We start from the raw sequence: 22,332 nt of genomic DNA on the forward strand, positions 1-22,332 counted from the left end.
CGCAGACTGGAGGATGGGTTGAGACTGGATTCTTGTTACAAATTGTAAGAGGCAACTTGGGATCGTTTGTACACTTGCTTTGAATTCTTCATTTTCTGTGGCACTCGTTTAAAAAGTTCCCAACATACAAAGCGGGGGGGGGGGAGGGGGGATCCTCTGACATTAGCACCTCTTTGAGCGAAACCACAAGGATTTTTCAAGAAAAGCCTAGGAAAGTCTGCTTTGACAGAGAGAGCCGGGCTAACACCTAGATTGCTTTATGCCTCAATGAGATAGCAGATCAGGACTACACCACTTCAGTCGAGAACTTTGTCCGATGGAAACCTCCTCTATACAATATATAGAAAACAGCAGGGAACGGGGTCCCAGCATAGCTTTCCCCTTCCCATGCCAATTTTTCTTTTGCAAGGTGGGGGATTTTCAGACATGGAAAACCATTCAGCCTCTGTACATAGGAAGCTGCCTTCTACCAAATCAGTTCTGCAGCAAACCTGAAACCCAGTATGAGAGTAAGTTTTGCTTACTGGTCTGACTTGCAACAGGTGAAGATTTGATCCAGATAGGAGCTCTCCTTCCGAAACTATTTTTGTTCAGAAGAACACATCAATGCCATACAGCACAGAGCACAATTATATTTCATGGACTTAAACGGTCCCTGATGTCAGAAGCAATTAGACTTTCTGCGTTTTCAATTTAAAGATGGCCTTTGCAATGCTCTCTCCTCCTGCCTTTTTATTGTATTTTATTCCCAGAACAGAGAATTAAAGGGAAAAGAAATAGCTTTGTTGCATTAAAAAATTGAGATGAAAAGAACTGGCCGGCATGTGGGATTTGGGGGGAAGGGGATGCGCAGCAGGGCCGACAGCAACACACAATGAAATCAAGGCACGTGAAGGCAAGAGAGGCTTCCTTCACGTGTGCCACAGAACCCCATGCACAATGCATGCGTCTTGCCCACTGTTCTCACCTTTAAAGGGACAGCAGCAGGCATCTGAAGAGGTTTGCAGCAATGAAAAACACACACACAAAGGCCAGGAGGAGATACGTTTTTTCCTAAACTCTGTCTTAACCCCCAGAGACACCCGAGATGCATCAGCAATGTAAGTGCAAATGAGGTGAAATTGTTCTGAAGAGGAATGAGAGATCTGCAAGCTGATACAAAGGAAAAAAACAAGCCACTAGAGCTGCCAAAAACTACCCTGGGACTAACCCTGCGAAGGCAGATGCCAGCCAAAGCCTTGTCGACAGGAAACGTGAGATGCAGAGGGGAAAAGACTACAGTCAGTGACACAGTAAATAGGCCTCTCCAGTCCTACATTAACACCCTGTCAGTGAAGTCTTTAGCTCCTCCCAAACAACACTGTGGGGGGAATTTCTCCGCCCTGCTACCAGGACCCAGTCCACTGGTAGCCTTCTGGTTCTTGCTTAAGGTTGCCCCTTACTGAAGGCACGATTGGACCTCTTCCCTAGACTTTTCTTTCCCTAATTCTGATCTAAAGTTGCTGGCTAAGGTGATGTACACAGCACAGGAAACGTTTTTAACCAGAGCGGGAAGTTTTATTAAAAAGGTCAAAGAGATTACGAAGTGGTAGGGGCAGGCACCAGTCGTGGGCCCATCCCTCCAAACTCCATAACAGTTAGAAACAGATACAGAATACAAGACAGCATGCAAGACACAACAATACACTAAGATAGCTACAATACCCTTTTCCCCGAATCGAGAGCTCTCGTGACTCCCCCCATTACACAGCAGCAGGGCCTCAATAGGTCACGGCGCGTTGGCAAGAGCAAGGAGTACCGAGTGCCTGGTTCGTCCCTGTTTTATAGGGAAATGTCAAAGGCTTGCTTCATTAACATCCTAATCAATTACGTTGTCTTTGTTATTGAAAGACAGTTCCGTTGAGGGTCTTTCACGTGAACATAAGTCTATACTTCCTTTACCTCTAAGATAGACTGCATCTTTGATATGCATTTGGCTATATTGTAAATTACAAAGGAATGTTCACACTTCACTAGCTATAGTTTTGGGATGTCCTGTTCTTCCCGGAGATAAGCTGTTTGCTGTTTGCCCCGGTCCTTATCACCTTGCTCTTTAGTCATTTACATGCAAAGGCCAGAGGACCCTTCAAAGGTCCCAAAAAATTAACAACTTTTATGGACTTATCTGTTCCCTGTCACAGAGGGAAATGCAGGAAATGCAACTTTATTCTGCAGAGAGAGAGAGAGAGGGCTTTTGGAAGATTTCTTTTTCCAAACTATAGCTGGTTCTCTATTTCTAACATGGGCAAAAAGGCCTGGTTCCAACCCACTAACAAAATTCTGATGACAAACATCAGCAATGACAACAAAAGAGACAACCTGAACAAATGTAACTTTATCAATTACACTTGAATAATGTCAGCTGTCTCTGGCCTATTCGTACTTCTTATTCAGGGCAGCGTACTAGCATATGTCAAAACCTAAACCCAAATTCTGTCCTCAAGGTACAAGTGTTCATTTTCATATTTATTGTTGGGCCCCAGGAGTTGATGACAAATGGGTCCCCTACAATGCTGGGCCCCCCAGAAGGCACTAGTTGCCAAACTCCAGATGGAGCCTGAAGATCTTGCAGAATCAAAACTGATCTCCAGTTAACAAAGATCGGATCCCCTGGGGAACATGGCTGTTTTAGAGGGTGGGGTCTATGGCATTATATTTTGCTGAGGTCCCTCACAAACCATGTTGCCTCCAACTCCCAGCCCCCAAATCTCCAGGGATTTTCCAACCCATATTTGGCAACCCTAGGTTTTTAAAGGTCAGCAAGTGTGGTGGCCTCTGGACAGAAAATGGCCTCCTGCTCCTTCCCCACAGATGGTTACTCTATTTCCTGAAAACCACTCTGGAAAAACTGAGGAAGGAAAGGCTTGAGAGAAACACAAGTCAAGGAAAAAGAAAAGCCAATTACGTTGACATATGTAGGATATCAAGGGATATTAAAATTTCTCAAAAAATTAGAAACCTAAATGTTGATACACACAATAAGTCCAAAATTGGAAAATGGAACATTTGTATGTCTCTCAGAGCAAAGGGCCAAGAGATACACTCAAAAATACTGACTGTATTTCCAGGTTAGCGAACTTTCAACAGTTTGCAAGTTAGTATCTGAGATACATTAGCCAGTTTACCGCACAATTACCTCATGAGAGAAACTGCCACACCAGCAAAGAGCAAGCCAAGCCTTGACCTTGCATCTATGTGGGTTTGGACCATAAGATGAACTGACAACTTATACCTATCCCATAATATATCTCTGTTGGGTACAGAATTGGGAATCTCCAGGAGCCGAATTCGGAGAGAGGTAGATAAACGTACCCACAACAATTCCGGTGCTTGTGGATTGACTGCTAAGAAAATCAAGAATATGTTCAGAGTGCAGAAAAGTGCGTTTTTTAAAAAAAAAACTGCTTTGCTAACACATTTTTTAAAATTTGGAAGTCTGTCCCGTTAGAGAGACCATAGTTTGTTGTTAGGCAGACTAAACCCTCTAGGCCTGAGGGGGATGGAAAAGATGGAGAAGAAAATAAGAGTGGGTGCTCCCATGCTTTGCTGGGGCCCATTTTGGCCCCAAATGGGCCAGAATTAGCCCCGCGCAAAGCATGGGAGCATGCCCATAGCCGGCATGATGACATCACTTCCTGGTAGGGTTGCCAGTCCCCCACTGGGTGCAGGGGATCCCTAGGGTTGCCAGGGCCCTTTCCCCTCCTCTCTCATTGATGCCAGCAACAAGCATAAGGCAGACCTAAAGCAACAAGACAAGAAATCAAAAAGGAACTTGAATGGCCTATCGACATGACCCCAATCATTTCAGCTACACAGAAGGTGGCTATTGGACACCCTGATGAAGGTGAAGGGAAAGGGCTGGCTTATTGTAGCCTAAAGACATTTCAGAAATGTTGTTTCAGTTTTTTTGGTAGTTTCTCCCACCTTTACACTGTCCTTGAATATTGTGTTGGACAAAACTGAAAAGCAACTTTTAATTTTTAGTCCTCCATCAGAAGGAGCTTCGGGTGGCATATGAGAGATCCTCCTCTTCATCTCTTGCCCTGGGAGTGCAAACATTGTGTGTGTGTTATGTGCCGTTAAGTCACCTCTAACCTACAGCGACCCTACGAATGAAAGACCTCCAAAATGTCCTATCGTTAACAGACTTGCTCTGATCCTGCAAACTGGAGGACGTGGCTTCTTTTATTGAGTCCAGCCATCTCGTTTTAAGTCTTCCTCTTTTCCTACTACTTTTCCTTATGTTTGTTTGTTTGCGTTTGTACCCCACTCTCCCCTCACGCAGGCTCAGAGCAGCATTATTGACTTTTCCAGAAAGTATGGTCTTCTTAACCAATGAAGGCGATATATGAATAACTTGAATCAATAACTGTGCATATAAAAATCCCTATTAATTGCATCTAAAGATCATACGACTTGAGAACAGAATACAATATAATCTACAAACCTGACAGTGAAAAAGCAGAGGACCAAAACCATCGGTAAAAATATAGACATGTATTAAAGGAAACAATACGGGGATGTTTGTGCCTCGCGACTCTGCTTCTGCCTTACCTGTGGGCCCAAACCTTCATCAAGGTCTCTCACCAACAGTCTATAGGGGGTTCTGATAAGGCCAATGTAGAGGTTAGATATTTTGAATGAAGTTAACAGGTATGGAAAAGACGTGTAAAATTATTCCAGAAAAATCCCACTGGGTATCAGTGGAAATAGGCTACCCAAAGAGAATGTGGAATCACAGTTGTTTTGTGAAGAAACCTCTCTTATGGAATCTTTGGGCCAAGCTAGAAGTGACGAATTACACTTGAATGGCAAGTGAACAGACTCACATGTATTCCTCCCTGTTCATTTGTGCTCCACTTGCACTCCACTCCATCACACAAGTGAACAGGGAGGAATACATGTGAGTCTGTTCACTTGCCATTCAAGTGTAATTCGTCACTTCTAGCTTGGCCCTAAATCAGGGAGGAAACCGGGCAAGTGTATAAATAGCATTGAGACTCCTAAGCAAACCAAAGATGTTTTCCACTGAAGTCTCTCAATCCCTTCTGAGCACTTCACTCCCTTCCTCCTCGCCCATTCAGCTTCCCCCGCCTAGAGTTACAGGCTTGCCATTTGTACAATCTTTGGATTCTTCAATATCAACAGCTGCTAATGAATATTTGTTATTATGAGGATCTTGGCTGCTTAATCATTGGGAAGGGAAGGAAGACTCAGAACTCTTCCCTCCCGCAATAAATTGGGGGCTGTTTTTGCCAAGTCATTCCAAGTAGATGTTACCATCGAAGATCGTCCTTCAATCACTAACTTGCCTACACGGCTTTTATTTCAGAGAACAAACTTCTATGACTGGCTGGCAAGGCCGGCCCAAAGGATTTTTGATGCCACAGGTGCCAAAGCCGCTGCCTGTCCTGTCCTCCTTGCTACCCACCCTCCACTGGCAACTCAGGGAGACAAGAGGCAAACCTGCTGCCTGCTTTCCTTGCTGCCCCCATGTCGGGATGGTGGGAGGTAAGCCTGCCACCAGCCCTCCTCCCGTCTCCCTGCACTTTGGCGAGGCAGAAAACTGTTGCCTGCTCTCTTCCTGCCCCACCTCTACCCCTTAAGTGGAGGAAGAGAAGGAGCAGGATTCTGGCAAGCTGCCCACTGGGGTACCTTCCAGATCTGTCACTTGCCACAGCAGACTCCGATCTCATGGTCCAGTGGGCAGGGAAGCGAGGGCTGGCTGGCCCAGTGGACAGGCCAGCCCTGCCAACTGGACTGCAATGGACAGAGCCTGGTCCCCACCAGACAGCTGAGCCAAGGAGAGCAAGCCCCTTTCCTTCTTTGAACAGGGTAGGCCCTGCTGACGAACAGGAATGTTTCCAAACAACGGCCGTTTTCACACGTCTTACCAGCCGCGTAACAGTGTGCAAAACTCCCGGAACGACAGCATCTTCCCAGTGCAATTTCCAGTCATAACTCTGGTTTATGCGCGAAATCGCGCCAGGAAGCCGCTATCATTCCGGGAGCTTTGCGTGATGTCCCATGGACAGTAAGATGTGAAAACGGCCAACTAAGGGGGTACAAAGTGGAAGGATCTGTTTCCACTGTCTCTAGACGACGGTACAGTCAAGGGGGGCTGCACCCACATCCAGAGGTAGGCTGGGTGCAATTCAGCCTCTTCTGTGGCATCTCTGTGGGTCTGGGGTGGTTCAGACCCATGTCCTGGCAGCACTCTGAACCCAGAGTATTTGAAATCTGCCAGCTCATTCACCACAGGAGCCGGCCTGGAGCCACAGGGCGCCACTGCTAACCTGTCCCACTTGCTTCCTTGTTTGCTGCCCTGCCCTACATACCTCTAACAGAGATGGCAACTGGCCTGGGGGGTGGACCCCTCCCAGGAGACCAGAAAAATCAATGAGGGTGCAGAGTGGCAATGCAACCAGCTGGCAAAATCAGAGCTGCGGTGCAGGGGGCTTGGTAGTAAAGTTGGCAGCCTTGAGGGCCTGATTCACCAGAGAGGCTAGGGATCAAACCGGGGCCCTTCAGTATGCAAAACAGGTGTTTCACCTCTGAGCCACAGCTCCCTCTACTGCACAGCATGACCATGAAACATTTACACACATGTCTCTTGTGCGCTGGAGATCTAACCACGGCCCTCCAGATGTTGCACAAGAAGGCTGAGCAGAGGAAAGGAGGCTGCTCCTAAATTTATGATTCCAGAACAATTTAGCACGAGCACTGAAGGGGAAGAGTTATTTCCTCATTTTTGCTACTTTATATCATGTAGTCTGTGTGCGTGGTACAGTAAAACTGGGAAATAACTCCCTCCCAGCGCTATTTCAGCACAGGAAAATGGCTTGGGCAGGGGAGGCAGGATCACTTCCTCTGCCCACGGTGGCGTTCCAAGCCCAAACTGGCTCTCCTTAAAAAAAAAAAACACTATTCCCTGCAACTGCTGTCTGATTGCGGGGAACCCGAGTTGGGTCTGGGAAACCAATTCTTTAATAACCCAAACATGTAGCTTGATACTCATTCCCTCCTTTAGAATGGCACTTTGTGGTTTTGTGTTCTGTTTGCTGGCTCCAGCCACAACAAGCCCATTAAGTTCTGTTTTCCCTCATTTGCATACTCAGGCTTGACACTTCGTTAGTCACTCAATTAGCAAGACTGAAAAAAAAACCAGGAAGAACAGACAAAAGAGAACAGAGTAAAGAAAGGACTCCCGCTCAAAAAATGTCAAGTTAGGCATAGTGAAGAAAAAGGAAGACGGGGACTTGGGGCAAAGCAACACAACCACAGGGCTGCGGGCCACTGTCTACAAGCCAAGATGAGAAGAACAGCCTCCTGCACATTGATTATTTTATTGATAAAATAGGAAGTGGGGAGTCCCGATGTGGCCATGCTATGGGGAGGATGGGACAGAGTTCACTCCTTTCGCTCATACTGTTTTTCTGACCTCAAGCAGTCATCCCCAGAGCTGCTATTCATTCCAAAGGAAGGAACAGACAGACAGACAGACAGACAACTCCTACAGGATGACTCAGCCCAAACCCACTTTCCTGAGTAGATATAAATTGCCTGCCATCATCTTCTCCACACTGTGACACTGAGAGATCTCTGTCTTTTGGTGCTACACCTCTGAAGATGTCAGCCACAGCTGCTGGCGAAACGTCAGGAACTACAATGCCAAGACCACGGCTATACAGCCCGGAAAATCCACAACAACCATCATTCTCCGGCCGTGAAAGCCTTCGACAATATATCGAGACAGCCTTTAGGCTTCCCCTAACGGGGTAAATCCAATTCACACATCATGGAGAACACAGGCTGAATATAAAGTCTCCCTACACAAGACATCTTACATGGGGACGCTCATGTGAAATATCTTACACTTGTTCTCCCATTGTGGATACACGTGCACTGCTAGGGCGACAGAGTACGTTTGAATATAGGACCACGCAGAAAGTAAGTCACTTGAGCGTCCCCGTAACAGATGTCTTGTGTAGAGAGATTCTCAGTCTCCCCTCCCTGTATCCTGTGTAAGGGTCACAAAAGATGATGATGATAACAACAACAGTGCTTATATACTGCTCTTCTAGACAGATTAGTGCCCCACCCAGAATGGTGAACAAGTTAGTGCTATTATTCTCCCCACAATACAGCTGGGGAGCTGGGATTGAGAGGAGAGGCTTACCCAAGGCCATCTACTGAGCTCATGGCAGTAGTGGGATTCAAACCAGTAGAGTGCTGATTCGCAGCTGAACAATTTAACCACTGTGCTACAGCAGCAGATTCTGGGTACACAGTGCCCAGTTCAGATTGCAAGTTCATTACTCTGGCACGTGTGGAGAAGAGGGTGCAACTTGGCCTACTGGTTCTCCCAACAGATCAAACAGCACTCCCACAGCACCATTTTAGGATGCAAAAATGGTGCAGGGGGGAAGGCTGAAGCCATGTGTGCCAGAAGCTAAGAACCCACAACTTGTGCGTACCTGTGACACATGGGCCGTTTCCAGACGGCTTACCTGCACCCGGGACGTCGCGGCACGTTTCGGATCATGCCGGGAGAAATGCAAAATATCGAGTTTTCTCGCACGAGTTTTGCACAACGTCGTGCAAAACTCGAGCGAGAAAACTCGATATTTCGCGTTTTCCCCAGCATGATCCGAAACGTGCGCGACGTCCTGGGTGCAGGTAAGCCGTCTGGAAACAGCCATGGTGAGGACCCAGCCGTGACCCAACCTCTGTTCTCCCTAATGTATGAATTGGTGATCACTGATAAAATGGCTCAGTGGGAAAAAGTTGACGAGGGCCGACAATGAATTTTGGGTCCACGCACTTTCAATGGAGAGCCTGTGCAGTATTGTGATTACAGTGTCAGAATAGGATCTGGAAGATTCGGGGTATAAATCCCCACTCTGCCATGGGAGTTCACTGGGTGACCTTGGGCCAGTCACACACTCGCAGCCTGACCTACCTCGCAGGGTGGTTATTATGAGGATAAAATGGAGGAGAAGAGAATGGTACGAGTCACTCTGGGTCCTCCTCACTGGGAAGAAGAAAAGCAAGATATAAATTAAGTCAATAAATATATAATCTGAAAATCCCTTTTTCTATCACAGGTTTTCCCATTGCTGGTGAAAGTACAGTTGGTCTTTTTCCCTCCCTCACACTAACAAAATTTGAAAGAAATTGACAGCTAAATATTGACAGCCAGTTCTGTATCTGTGGTATAAAAACAAACAAATCGGGGAGACTTCCGGTTTGGGATTCATGGAGGTCTAACGCAGCTCCATTTGTGGAGCTGACCGGATTGCCGTTTTAACTGGCCGGAGGGGTGAAAATAACCCGCGGCCGACTGCTCTCAGGCGGGGAGCAGGCAAAGAACGCTCAAGACCCTAGGGTGAGCTAGATCTCGGACGAGGGGGGGCTCTACACAAGGAGTCTCCCCCCCGATCCTTGAGGTCCCACCTTGCGACGGGTCGGCTATAATCTCTGCGGCAATTTTGGGGCCAATTCGGCTGGCATAAGACCTACATACCCAAGCTTCGATCGGGGAGGGAAGTCGAGAGGAGAATTTAAGATCGAAACAGCGATTACAACCCGAGAAAGTTGAAGAGAAGGTAAAGATCGCTATCTCTTGAAACGGGACAGATTGACAAAAACAGAGAGGAAAGAAAGTAGATTTTTAAACTGCAACAGACTAGTGAAAAGGAGGTGAAGACTCGGCAGGAGTTGTATTTTAAAAGAGACTAAGTTTAAAGAAGTTATTACAAAAATCGGACTATTGTTTTGAATACCTGTGGTTTTGGAGCTGTGGGAAAAAGACGCCATCGCGAGACCTGCTGTGGGAAGACGGGAGACAGGAAGTGCGTAACAACAATAGAGTGGCTGGAGGGAAGCGGCCCTTGCCAAGGGACAGGAAGTGGGGAATCGCCATTTTTGAAAGTGGAAGGGTCGTGGCTTCAGCGGAAGAGGAAGTAGGCCATCTTGGATTATAATAACATAGAGAAACCATAGAGAAAAGACGCCCGACATTTTGGATATAAAAAATTAATTTTGGCAAAGATTGGGACATTTGAAAAAAAGGAAAACGTTTAATTATACGCCACGGAGCTGAGGAAGAGAGCAGATTCGTGGGAGCGAGCTAAAGCAAGCCCCACGATGTCGAAAAAAGAGTGGCAATCGGCAATAGAAAATTTGGACAAAAAACTTATAGACATGATGAAAGAACTTAAGGACACGAAATTGGAGCTTATTAAAGAGGTCAAAGAAGTTACACAGACAGTAAAGTCGGAGCTGTCAGAAGTGAAAAAAGGCGTGGAAACGATTAGCAGTGAATTACAAGGAACGAAACAGAGAGTCAAAACAGTAGAAGACGCGATGGAGAATTTAATAGAAACGCAACAAACAGAGATGAGATTGGTAAAGGGGAGGATGTCAGTTGCAGAAACTAAACACATGGAGAAGCAGCTTCGTTTTTGTGGTCTGCCAGAAGTTGAAGGGAAGTCAGCGCAAGAACAGATGACTGAGGTGTTGGCTGAATACCTGGGGAAGGAGGAGGAGGAAATTGTGGCTATCCTAGATGTGGCGTATCGTGTGAACTCGAGAATTGCAACCCAGAGGAAACTACCAAGGGATGTGATCGTGCAGTTTACAACTAGAAATATGAAAGAGAGGATTGTGACAAAACAATTTCAAGATCCATTGGAGATTGATGGCAAGACGATTATCATAATGAAGGAATTGCCCAGATCAGTGTTACTGGACAGGAAAAAATATAGAGTGTTAATTCAGACTTTGAAGGACATGAACATTAGGTACAGATGGGAGTTACCGGAAGGAGTGTCCTTTGAGTTTGGAGGGGCAAAAAAGCGTATCAGATCTGAGCGGGAGATGGAGAGATTTATTAAGGACAATGAAAAAGACTTACCAACAAAACCATGAATATGGAGTGCAAAGTATTATCTTGGAATGTAAATGGACTAAACTCACCGAATAAGAGAAAAAATATTTTTCATTGGCTATTAAAACAAAAATGTGATATTGTTTGTTTGCAGGAGACCCATATTAGAAAACAGGATGTAAAGTATTTAAAATCTGGAAAATTGGGCAAAGAATTTGTAGCGGCTTCCAACAAGAAAAAAAGAGGAGTGGTGTTGTATATAAAAGAGGAGCTGCAGCCAAAATTTGTTATGAGAGATGTGGAAGCTAGATTTGTAGCAGTGGAATGTAATTGGAACTTAAAGAGAGTGTTGGTAGTCGGACTTTATGCACCTAACGGTGCAAAGGAAAGCTTTTTTGAGGACTTAAGGAAGCACTTAGACGATCTTGTATATGACCAGATAATTCTTGCTGGAGATTTCAATGGAGTGACAGATTTGGAACTAGACAAAAAGACTACAAAAGCACAAAAGAAAAGAGGACTATTGCCAAAGCTTTTTTTTGAGTTGATTCAACAAGAGACTCTCGAAGACGTATGGAGGAGAGAATATCCTAAAACCAGACAGTTTACTTTTTATTCTGCAAGGCATCTTACATTATCAAGAATTGATATGATCTGGGCCTCAAAGGACTTAGCGTTATGGACTAAGGAGGTAGAAATAATGCCGATGGTAGGCTCAGATCACAACCCAATTATGTGGAAATTTGGAAAAAGGAGAAAAAGGAAAGCCTGGAGAATAAATGAGGACTTGTTACAGGAAAGTGAGAATATGGAAACATTGAGAAGAGAGACTAAGTTTTTTATACAATACAATGTGAATAAAGAAGTACCAACCAGTAAAGTTTGGGACGCGTATAAGGCGGTTGTAAGGGGCATACTAATGGACTTAAATGGTAGAGCAAGGAAAAAGAAAGAGGAGAAAAGACAAGAGATTGAGGAGAAAATAAAGGCCAAAGAAGTACAGTTAAAAAAGAGACCAGGGAAAAGAAAATACATCAGGAAATCAAAATTCTTCAAGAACAGTTAACAGCAATGAGTAATAAAGAATTGGAGTGGAACCTTAAAAGACTGAATCAAAAAGCTTTTGAGGGTGCTAATAAACCTGGGAAATATTTGGCATGGCAATTAAAGAAGAAAAGGGAAAAGAAAATAATAAATAAAATTTGTGAAGAAAACAAAACGTATTTGGAGCAGACTACCATTAGCAGAGCCTTTTATAAATTTTACGCTAAGCTGTATAATAAAAAAGAAGTAAACAAAGAATCAATAGCATCATATTTGGAGAAAACCAAACTTCCAGAGATCTCGGAAGCTTGGAGAAATAAGTTGAACAGTGAAGTAACTGACGAGGAAATAAGTATGGCAATACAATCCGCAAATCTAGGAAAGGCGCCAGGGCCAGATGGACTTACGGCTAAATTTTATAAGACAATGGCCAACGAACTGGCACCATTCCTAAAAGAGGTGATGAACGGAGTTTTTAGGGATCAAAGAATTCCAGACACTTGGAGCGAAGCGAATATATCATTGATCCCAAAAGAGGGCCAAGATCTGACTAGCGTGAAAAATTACAGGCCTATATCATTACTTAACAATGATTATAAAATTTTTGCAAAGATATTGGCGGAGAGACTGAAGGGGTGGCTCTCGGAAGTTATAGAGGAAGAACAAGCAGGTTTTTTGCCGGACAGACAAATAAGAGACAATTTAAGGACAGTGATCAATGCTATTGAATACTATGACAAGCGTTGCGATAAAGAGGTTGGCTTCTTCTTTGTAGACGCTGAAAAAGCGTTTGACAATTTAAACTGGGATTTTTTGTTTGCCACTATGGAAAAGCTACAATTGGGAGAAAGATTCATCAGAGCAATTAAAGAAATATATAGGGACCAGACTGCAGCAATTGTAGTGAATGATGAACTGACCAAGAAATTGACGATTAGTAAAGGAACAAGACAAGGTTGCCCGTTATCTCCATTGTTGTTCATATTAGTATTGGAGATTCTGATGATACAAATACGACAAGACGAGGAAATACGAGGAATAAAAATAAAGGACTATTCATACAAGGTTAGAGCATTTGCAGATGACATAATGTTAATTGTAGAAGATCCATTGGAGAACATGCCAAAAGTGATAGATAAGATTAAGGAGTTTGGTGACTTGGCAGGTTTCTTCATTAATAAAAAGAAGTCAAAGATACTATGTAAAAACATGACTAAGCAGAAACAACAATTGTTAATGGAAACAACGGACTGTGAAGTAACTAGCAAGGTGAAATATTTGGGAGTTGAGCTGACTGCAAAAAATATAATTTGTTCAAGAATAATTATGAAAAATTATGGACTCAGATAGAGAGAGACTTGATCAAATGGAATAGACTGAATCTGTCATGGTTGGGCAGGATTGCAGCAGTTAAGATGAATGTGTTACCAAGAGTAATGTTTTTGTTACAGACAATACCAATCATCAGAGACTCTAAACAATTTGAAAAATGGCAGAGGAAAATATCAGATTTTGTTTGGGCAGGCAAGAAGCCTCGAGTGAAAGTAAAAGTACTACAAGATGCAAAGGAGAGAGGCGGAATGCAACTGCCCAATCTGAGACTTTACCATGATGCAATCTGCCTAGTTTGGCTAAAAGAGTGGATGATATTAAAGAATAAGAAACTATTAGCCCTAGAGGGATATAAAAAAATTTTTGGATGGCACGCATACCTATGGCATGACAAAGTAAAGGTCAACTCGATGTTCCTGCATCATTTTGTAAGGAGAAGTCTATATACAATCTGGAAGAAGTACAGAACTTACCTACAAGAAGGAACCCCCTTGTGGGTGGTTCCATATGAGGTGATAGATCCGAGAGCTGTGGATAATGAACAACAATGTTTAACGTACAAAGAAATAACTAAGATTGAAGTATCTAAACTTAGGATAAAGACGCAAGAGGAACTATCACCTAACTATGATTGGTTCCAGTATAGACAGATTAGAGACTTATATAATTCGGACTCTGCAAAGGGGGGGCATGCGAACAGAGAACTCGGAACTAGAGCAGACCCTTCTTAAAGAAGACAAGAAAAGAGTATCCAAGGTATACCAAGTACTGTTGAAATGGTATACTGAGGATGAGATAGTTAAAACACAGATGGTGAAATGGGCTATAAATTTCAACAAAGAAATAACAATGGAGGCATGGGAATACTTGTGGAAAACTACAATGAAGACAACGACATGCATTAATATTAAAGAGAACATTTTCAAAATGATCTATCGTTGGTACATGACACCAAAGAAGATTGCGCTAGGGAACTTGAATACTTCTAATAAATGCTGGAAAGGTAAGAAACATGAGGGCTCCCTCTATCATATGTGGTGGTTGTGTGAGGTAGCTAGGCAGTTCTGGGGGGAAATAATAAGAGAAATGAGTGAAATTTTACAGTTTCAAATAAATAAGAACCCAGAACTCCTGCTGCTAAACTTGGGAATGGAGGGAATTCCAGCCCATCATAGGACGTTGATATTTTATATGACTGCAGCAGCTAGACTTTTGTATGCGCAGAAATGGAAAGTACAAGAAGTGCCAACTATTGAAGATTGGATCTACAAATTGCTGTATTTGGCTGAAATGGACAAGATGACAAGAAAACTGAGAGATCTGGACTCAGGGCAGTTTAACACAGACTGGGAGAAGCTGAAACAATATCTGGAGAAGAAATGGGAGGTGGGAGGAAAACTGTGGCAGTTTGAGAACTACTGAAGTATAATAAAAGTATAAAAGAGAGGGGTGACTTTACCGGGGGAGGAAGAGAAATGTGAATTTATAAGCAGTTAGATTAATTGATTGAGATATATATAGATATGTATAGGTTAACTGATAGAACATTGATAGAGAATAATTAATGATAAGGTTTAAACATGAGGATTGAGTAAATAACAATATTTTCTTTCTTTGATAAGATTTATATGCACCAAACTGAATGTACAGAAGAGTTAAATTGATTGATTATGCGAGGAGTTATATAGAATTACCATAAAAAGTTGAAATGAGTAATATATAGAGAACAAATCAAATTGTTTGATTTAAATGTGGGAAATTTTTATGGTTTATGATATATAGGTTTATATAGAAATATTCAAAACTGGAAAATGGGATAAATTGTTTAGCTAAAGACGTATAGTTTGGGTGTATAATAAGTAAAGGAGTTAAAGATGTACTGCTTAATATAATGGAGAATGTATATCTGTTTTAGACAGAGGAATTTAATAGAAGTAAGGGAAAAGGGACAGAGGGTGGGAAAGCTGTTGGAAGTCAACAAAAGGGGGGGAAAGGGAGGGGGTTAGAAACGAAAAATTAGGGGAAAATTGACTGTAATGTAAAAATAAAAATGTTCTAACCCAATAAAAAAATTTTCAAAAAAAACAAACAAACAAATCGGGAATACTATCAATGAAAAAAAAGGCTCACAACGTTCACATACAAAAAACAAAGAAGTGTGGATTCATACAAGATTCCCCCCTCCATGTTATACCAGAAGCCACACCCAAATGGCTCATCTGATTTAAAAAGTAAATCTTCCTTGCCGGGATAAACTAGTAATGCAAGGAGTGGGCGGATTCAGAACCGTTCTCCTCAATATGTTAGATTTTTACCTGCAAGGAGTTTCTTAAATGTGGGTTTGTGTGTGTGATGTGCTGTCAAGTCGCCTCTGACCTACGGCAATCCTATGCTTGAGAGAGCTCCAAAATGTCATTAACAGACTTGCTCAGATCCTGCAAACTGGAGGACGTGGCTTCTTTTATTGAGTCCAGCCATCTCGTTTTAGGGTTTCCTCTTTTCCTTTTTTTTTTTTTTTTTGAAAAGTTTTTTATTGGGTTAGAACATTATTATTTTTACATTACAATCAATTTTCCCCTAATTTTTCGTTTCTAACCCCCTCCCTTTCCCCCCCTTTTGTTGACTTCCAACAGCTTTCCCACCCTCTGTCCCTTTTCCCTTACTTCTATTAAATTCCTCTATCTAAAACAGATATACATTCTCCATTATATTAAGCAGTACATCTTTAACTCCTTTACTTATTGTACACCCAAATTATACGTCTTTAGATAAACAATTTATCCCATTTTCCAGTTTTAAATATTTCTATATAAACCTATATATCATAAACCATAAAAATTTCCCACATTTAAATCAAACAATTTGATTTGTTCTCTATGTATTACTCATTTCATCTTTTTATGGTAATTCTATATAACTCCTCAGATACTCAATCAACTTAACTCTTCTGTACATTCAGTTTGGTGCATATAAATCTTGTCAAAGAAAGAAAATATTGTTAATTACTCAATCCTCATATTTAAACCTTATCATTAATTATTCTCTATCAGTTAACCTATACATATCTATATATATCTCAATCAATTAATCTAACTGCTTATAAATTCACATTTCTCTTCCTCCCCCGGTAAAGTCACCCCTCTCTTTTATACTTTTATTATACTTCAGTAGTTCTCAAACTGCCACAGTTTTCCTCCCACCTCCCATTTCTTCTCCAGATATTGTTTCAGCTTCTCCCAGTCTGTGTTAAACTGCCCTGAGTCCAGATCTCTCAGTTTTCTTGTCATCTTGTCCATTTCAGGGTTTCCTCTTTTCCGACTGCCTTCCACTTTTCCTAGCATTATTGACTTTTCCAGAGAATCTTGTCTTCTAAAACATGAGCCCCTCCTTTCTCTGCAATTTAAAGCCAAACTCCTTTTGCTTTGTATTCAGAGCACACACATTGTGTGGGAAAGATTGATGATTATCATGTGGTGTGAAAAACAGTTTCCCCAAGGCTAAATATGCCAGACAATTGTCATGTAGCTTTAACCCAATAATCCTTTTCTGGAGCTGCCCTGAATATTCACTAGTTTTGAGGGTTTTTGGGGGGTAGAAAGTAGCAATTTCAGCAGGTTGCAATTTTTTTGTGGAAAACTGTAGTTCTGTTCCTCTTGTTCTGCTCCTGCACCCTGCTGGTGGCAGCTGTTTGCTCCTTCACAGGTTGGCACACAAGGGGGATGCTGTCCAGTCCGGTATCATGCAACAAAAGCACTGTGTCATACCTGCTACACAGCCAATGGGATTAGCGTGTGTGAGGATGTCACCAAAGACTGCAGGAAGGTTCTGCACATTTTCACTAGCAAAGTGCCTCCAAAGGCCAGCCTCTAGAGGTTCATCTTTAGTATTTTCAGTAGCCTGGGTAAAGAATTTAAAAATCCGTTCTAAAAATGCCAATACCATCCTTTTTAAACCTTAACTAGGGGCCTTTGGATGTCAGAGAAAAATAACTTTTTTTTCTGCAAGCAGGTTTGTGGGGTCGATTCCAACTGTATAGGGAAATGAAAGGCCCCATGGATCAAAGGGAAGCCATATCTGAGAGAAAGAGGAGAGTGAATTGGCGAGAGCCCCGTGGAGAATTAAATGGCCTGTGGAGAGCCAGGTGTAACCTGCTGTTTTGGTGAGGCTTTCTCACTAGGAGAGGAGCCAAGTATTAGTCTGTGTCCTTTTTAACGCTGCTTGGAATTACAAGAGGGCAGACACCCTCTCCCAGAAGCCCAGTGGAAATGCCAACCTCCAACTGGAGTTCTCCTGGTATTACAGCTCTGACTGCTATAGGTACCACCCCCAAATCTCCAAGCATTTCTCAAATTGGAGTTGGCAATCCTAGGTCCCAGATGGAGTTCCAAAAAGCTGTCATTGTTGGGGAGACATTTTTAGATGCAGAAGTTCCTTTGGTAAGGTCACAAGGGGCTCCAGGGGACCAAAGGAAAACAGGCTTTCCTGGGCCCCTCTCACAACAGTTTTCCTATCACTCACAAACTGGATTGAGCAGTTCTGTTTAATCTGAAGGCTGCCAACTTTATTTCCTCTGCTCCCGTGCCCTTAACAGCAGATGCAAGACAATATTTCTGTAATGTTGGGGACAAACTACTATTAGAAGTACAGAACTGGGTGAGTATTTCCTCTTGTGCCACGTGGAATTTCTTGTGGTCATGCAAACATCCAAAGGATTTGAACTTTTGCTTTGAGGGGATCGCCCAAGTTTCTGGTCCTTAACGTGCATGCACAAAGGAATTCTACAGACATGTTTATAGGGCAATAGAGAAATGAAATGCTACAGAATTTCACAGCTGTATCTTTTCCGCTTAAAAAAAGACTTGTTTCGATTTTGTTTCTCTCTTGTGCTTATCAAACTGAGACGTCTTTATTGTAATGCCATTTTATAATTTCCTCATGCTGAACTTTCCCTATATAATGTATGCAATATTTTTTATATCCATTGAGTGGGATTGGCGTAAAAATGGTGGGAAATAAATGGAGAACCCAGGCAAGCAAAAAGAACAAAACAAGATGCCTCATCATGATGTCAACATGAAATGGCAGATCTGTACAACCTTAACTGAGGGTTAGGAAAGCATGTAAGCAAACATATTCCCAAGGAAAGTGTTGGAAAGGTTTATCCTGGCGCCTGACACAGGTTGGACACTTGTCAGCTTCCCTCAAGTTTTGATGGGAAATGTAGGCATCCTGGTCTTGCAGCTGTAATGGAGAACCAAGCTGTAAAACCAGGACGCCTACATTTCCCATCAAAACTTGAGGGAAGCTGACAAGTGTCCAACCTGTGTCAGGCGTCACTAGTAGCTTGGCTCTCACTCTTGCACACTGAAATGGTATTGTTCATTCTACCGCCTCAGAAGGTAACCACTTCATTCTGTTTTATGAGTGGATCTGGCTTTAGAAAGTAGTTGATGTTACCCCCAGGAGATGCCCACTCTGCTCTGGTAAGTTATCTCCGGACACAGCTACAAGAATTTACCCAGTGTCAAAGACAGCCTAGTGTCAAAGACACTAGGCAGTCCTTGGCGATCACCTACGGCGCATCAGGGGTAGCCAGGTGTGGTGGTACAGAATAAGTTCTCTCTATCTCTGACTGAGGAGGCACTGGAGGAAATCCTTACCTAACCCTAGTTAATTACTCACTGGGCAATTTTCTCCAGCATATTCCTGCTATTCATAGAATCATAGAGTTGGAAGGGGTCATACAGACCATCTAGTCCAACCCCCTGCCCAGTGCAGGATCAGCCTAAAGCATCTCTGACAAGTATTCATCCAGCCTCTTCTTGAAAACTGCCTGCGAGGGGGAGCTCACCACCTCCCCAGGCAGCTGATTCCACTTTTGAACTACTCTGACCATGAAAAAGTTCTTCCTATTAGTACCTCCTAAGAACCTGGCAACTTCACATGCCAGATGAAGCCCTCTGGTTTGTTTAGAACATTTGTGTGTGTCCTCTCCAAGAACCTGCCTGCGGTGACTTACAAAATAAAAATAATAAAAACATATCATTAGAAGATATTCATTTTAAAATCCTGTCCAGTACAAAAACATAGATAATAAAAGCAGACCACAGACAGCTTAAAATAAAAGTTTCTAGACTAAAATAGTGTTGAAAAAAAAGTCAACCTCTTTATTAAAAGCTTGGGTGAACATAAACATTATAGCCTGGTGTCTACAAGTGTCTCTACACAAGACGCTTTGGTGCGTGTTCGTCAAGTGTAGGGAGATGCAATGTTAGCCGGGAAGCGTAGTTTTAAAAGACAGAGCCAGCAGAGATCGCTCCTCAGAGGGTTTGTTAATTTCATCTTCTTTCACCTCTCCAGTATAAAACTGTGTGGCATCACAACCAGAGGACAGTGAGGAATGGAAATGGGCTGCCTTCCAGAGCTGAGTTTGGACCTAGAGAGGTTATAATGGGCTGAAGTTTCCCTTCTGGCATTTCACAGCCCCTGCACACAGCTCCAGTGTATAGCAAAGCCTTTGCACTGCCACCAGCTCTGTCTTTCTAAACTACCCTTACCAGCTACCATTGCATCTCCCAACACGTGTTCTTCACGTGTCAGATGTCTTGTATAGAGAGACTCTAAGAGAAAGCAACATAGGCTCCAGACAAGCCTCAAAAGGAAAGGCATTTTGTGAGCAAGGTGCTACTAGTGAAAAGTCCTGTCTCTGGTTGCCACCCACCTCTCCTCTGGGGGCACAGAGAGCAGGGCTTGTGAGGAAGACCTTAACTGGTGGGCTGGACAATATGGGAGGAGACGTTCCTTCAAGTACCCTTGATAATGGTAATAATAGTAGCACTTTATCTACTTCCTCACCACCAGTTGTCGGGGCCCTGAAAAGATAAACTGATTCTTTTAACAAATGTATGTGAAGTTCTATGAAACTTTTTCTTGTAGAATCACAGCCATTTCATCCCATTTACACATGTGAACCACCACCTGAGATTGCTGTGAAACAGATGCACCACCCAAACCAACCACAGAGCCACATCCACATAGGAGCCTCACAAGCATACCACAATAGCACGCATGTGGAACTGAGGAATGAGGGACCATCTTTTAAGGCCTCTCAAATTTTACCCGAACATTTCACAAGATACTGGAGCGGTCCTCAGACATTTCCCCCCGGAACCAGAATAACCAGCTTTATATTTTGCATCCTAAAACAAATTCCACAGCACAGCAAGATTTAGACTTGGAATGAAGTTTCATCCATTTTCCCTAGCATGTAGCTTACTGCAGAAGACAGGGGCAGGTCCAATTTTTCTAGGTATAAACTGAAGGAGGCTGAGGAACGGCTTGCAATCTTAAAGTATATTTTATTATCTCACTGGAATCCCAGGAGGGAAACAAGAATCTATCCGGGGCAAGTTACCTCTACCCTGGGCTAGATCCTTACCTGATTGTAGACAATTACTCACTGGCACATTTTCCTCCAATGGATGCCAGCCCTTGGCATTTCCTCAAGCAAGAGAATGAGATGCCCAGAAAAGGTAGAATGGATTTCAGATTGCAGGGGGAATTGCACTTTAGAACTTACCCCTGTGTAAAAAAAATCTCAGGTTTCCTTTTTTAAAAGATGTCTAACGAATGCAAAGAAATACATAAATGCTAGAAACGCTGGCTCTTTTCACACTACTTACTTGCTTAACAAGTAAGTAGTAACATCCAACATATCAGAAACAGGAAATGGTGCTGTGTACTGTGATTTAACATGTATACGACTGGGCCACAGTTATCCACGCTCTGGTCACATCCAGGCTGGATTACGGCACTGCACTCGATGTGGGTCTGCCTTTGAAGACTGCTCAGAGAGAGTCAACTGGTTCAAAATTTAGCAGCAAGATTGCCAGCTGGTATCAATCACCGGGAACCCATTTTGCCAGTTTTAAAAGATCTGCTCTGCCTGCCAGTTTGCTAGAGAACACAAATCAAAATGCTGGCTGTGAACTTTAGGGACCAAGGGACTTGTTTGTTTCTTTGCTTGATTTATATCCCACATTTCCAACAATCATCTCCCAAAGTGGCAGCTCGCACGTAAGCCTGTCCAGGTCTGCTTCAAGGTGGCTGCACCATTGTACCCTGGCCGGTGGATCCAAGGATGGGGAACTACAGGTTTCTATGGGCTTATGGACCTTTCCATCATAACCCTTCTTCACTCCTCCTGTTGTGCCTGAAAACAGCTAACCCTCTGCGCCCTTCCCAATTAGACACAAAGGGGAGTGAGTGGTCTATAGAACTAATTGCAATAATAGGCGAGAGAACAAAATGCCAAAAATGGTTCCCTCTGGCTCCTCCCTTGAGCAGCAGAGTTTTTATAGCAATTATGACATCACAATTATCAGTGTAATCAGGGCTTTTTTTCTGGGAAAAGAGGCGGTGGAACTCAGTGGGTTGCCAGCAGAGGGGGCAACGCTTGGCGGGAGGTGGTACCCCTAGTACCACATGCTTGTGCGCAAAGTGCGCACACACTCCCAGGACCGCACAATGACATCACTTTGGGTCAGCTGGAACAAGGGGGGAGTTTTTTAAAGTTTAAATCACCCTTGGAGAAAATGGTCACATGGCCAGTGGTCCCGCCTCCTGATCTCCAGACAGAGGAGGGGCCACCAGCCATGTGACCATTTTCAAAAGGTTCCAGAACTCCGTTCCACCGCGTTCCAGCTGGAAAAAAGCCCTGAGTGTAATCAATTAGAACATGATTGGTTCAGTTATGTCATAATTAGAAATTTTAGTACACATGCCACCTTCTTTTTCGTGGAAAGTGAGCTCCTATTATATTGTGCATGTGTGATCCTACAGAATAAGCCATTGTCTGAGCATGTTACCTTTTCAAGAATTCCTTTCTGCCTGGCTGTATCTGGCAAACACACAATGCTAGCCTGTACTGTTATCTTCTGAGACAAAGCTCTGAATTCTTGCTTTCAGTACTCAGTGTAACTAAACACAGCTTTTCAAAGTTACTAAGCAATTGTGAACTGCTTATA

The 22,332-nt window shown here is 43.1% G+C and overlaps 1 protein-coding gene across 1 annotated transcript in view; it reads right to left on the bottom strand.

The window, feature by feature from the left end:
* DOC2B (double C2 domain beta) overlaps positions 1–22,332 on the bottom strand; it is a 164,917-nt gene that overhangs the window by 138,680 nt on the left and 3,905 nt on the right. The gene's annotated exons all lie outside the window — the stretch shown is intronic.

This window comes from Eublepharis macularius, chromosome 17, assembly GCF_028583425.1.
Source record: "Eublepharis macularius isolate TG4126 chromosome 17, MPM_Emac_v1.0, whole genome shotgun sequence".
NCBI classification, from domain to species: Eukaryota; Metazoa; Chordata; class Lepidosauria; order Squamata; family Eublepharidae; genus Eublepharis; species Eublepharis macularius.